The following is a 2,593-nucleotide window of genomic DNA, read 5'->3' as shown; positions in this document are numbered from 1 at the left end:
TGCGTACCGAAAAAGTATCTCGAAAAATTATAATGAGTGCATGATAATTTCTAGAATAATTTATAGGACTTGTAAAACGAGTTTCTAGTTAAGATAATGAGAACTGGTGCCAGAAACTGATACTGGCTATGAAAAGCGCGTACCGGAAAGGTGCTCCGAAAAATATAATAAAAATATGATAATTCTTGTAAAATTAAGTAGGTTAAGAATCCAAAGTTTGGGATTAAAATACTAAGCGTAGCAATTAAAGTTAATACAGTGTGGTTAGTGTTAAGTGGACCTATATAAGCCTAAGGGCACAAAACCCTAGGCCATACTCAGCCTCTACGTGAGTCTTTTTGTTGATTTCTCTCCAGCCTTCTCTTCTCTCTTGAAAGTCTGGGCCTTTGCTCATGAAAAGGGACCAAGAAGCCATCTTTGTTGTGAGTCTTCTTCTTGAGAGTTGTAAACACTTAGCTTGTGAGCATTGTGAGGGGGTGGTGGAGCATTTTGAGTTGATGCTTGCTGTTTGTGGGACATTTTTGGGGCTGTTTGTTCTGAGTTTGGGTTGTGTGGCCTTGTTCTTGGCTTCTTGAGCTTCAAGAAGCCACCTTTTGGCATAAAGGGACAAGCTTGAAGTGTATTTTCGTAGCCTTGTGAAGTCAGAACTGTGGGAGCTTCAAGTGAGCTCCAAGAGCATCTCCCTTTGCTGTTTTTAGCTTGTGGTATGATCACCTCCTTTGAACTTGAGTTTTTTATGCGTAAAAATGGAACCTTGATGCATGTAATGGTTAAAAAATGATAACCTAACGTTGGATAATGTCAAACACACCTAGAAATGCATGTTTAGGCTTCTGTAATCGGTAAAAATGGAACCTTGGAAGGATATCTTCACGAAATGCAGAAACTACATTCTGTCGTGAAATATCCGGATATCTGATCGTGAAATATCCGAATATTGAATATCCGGATATGGGAATCTGGATATCCGGATACAGATATCCGGATATGGGAATCTGGATATCTTGATGCAGATATCCGGATATGGGGACCTGGATATCCAGATATTAATATCCGGATATGTACAGTGAGATATCCGGATATTGGATATTCGGATATGCCCCCGAGGAATATCCGGATATTCTAGGATTTCATAGAACAGTAGTTGTGTTGTGTGTACAATAGGCTATTGGGGGTTTATGGACCCTAGATTGATGAAGTTGAACTTCTGTAATTAATGAACTAAGTCAGAATCATGTGATTAAGGGCTTATGGCTTTGTTAGAAGCCTTAAGACGTAAAACGTAAAGGAAAGACGTTGTCTTTAAGTGTATGCTTGTAGAGTTTGATTAATGATGTATTATTGGTCCATAACAGATTGTGATACTGCTATGTTTGGGCTTTGAGATTGTGGACTCTTGGCTTGGATAGCTAGCTTGCAAAGTAAGCTTTCGTGTCCTCGGTTTAGCCATGTTGTGGTTCCACCATGTCCCTTGGGGGTATGGTTATATGCATGCTGTGTTACATGCTTTTGATGTTTTGAAAATGCTATTGAGCTGTTATATGCTAGTGCCTTTATAATATGCATGTGGTGTTCCACCTATACGATAAGCTTGAGTATGTAGTACATACAACATGGTGAGGCTGTGGGTGAGATGCAAGCGGTGTTCCTTGTACTACATGTGGGTGATAGACATATTCCTGCAATTCTCTGGCTAGTAGAATAGTTTAAACACACATGGCATGAATATCTGTTGCACTGCATAGTTTTGGAACTTATATTAATATAAATGCTTTTAGAACTTATATTGCACATGTAAGTGAGCTTGGGGTTGAAGATCCTTGAGGGCCCCTTGCCTTACTGAGATTTCTAGTTTAGAGATCTCACCCCACGTTTGGGGAATGCTTATTTCAGGTTCAGGTAATGTTGGGGTTGAGACCTCAGGCGGCAGGAGGCCGGAGCTGAGTTAGATATTGCTGTTATTACATGCTGACTTGTTGGATGCTGGTTATGCATGCTGCTTTTATGCTTTTAGCTTCATTTTATGATTTTGGATTATCTTGTTGAGACTCGGTCGTTATGTTGTTGATTTGGTGAGCATGGGGATTGTCCATGCCACTTAGACTGGGTTATGTCTTGTTTTATTTAGAGTTGTATTAATGTATCAGGACACTGTCCGGACTACGAGTTGTAGATCCGTGACTTAGATACTCACTTTATATTTATATATTGAGGTATTTCAGTAGATGTCTTATTGCAATTTACATACAGGCGATATTTTATGAAATTGATTAAGTAATCAACTTGGCTAAGTATAATGACGTCATAATTGAAAAGAAAAAGATTTTCCGCATTTTTAATTAAGCGCAGCTTAATACGATAGTATGATAACATTACCGGGTATACACGGGGTGTTACAGGGACTAATAAGGGCCCTGTGCTTTTTGTCAGGGACTAAAATCATCCTCGTGCATTTTGGCAGGGACCATAATGGCCCTCGTGGTTTTGATAGGGACCAAAACGTCGTCGTCTCGTCTTTCACGGTGTCCCACATCCAAGCCACGTCAGCAAACTAACGTGCCAACTGTGCACCGTTAGTTGGGCCGTTAGGTGG

The sequence above is a fragment of the Gastrolobium bilobum genome, unplaced genomic scaffold (assembly GCF_033153095.1).
Source record: "Gastrolobium bilobum isolate Gb01-03AN ecotype WA unplaced genomic scaffold, APGP_CSIRO_Gbil_v1 utg42610, whole genome shotgun sequence".
NCBI classification, from domain to species: Eukaryota; Viridiplantae; Streptophyta; class Magnoliopsida; order Fabales; family Fabaceae; genus Gastrolobium; species Gastrolobium bilobum.
Note: the sequence above shows the minus strand (reverse complement) of the source record.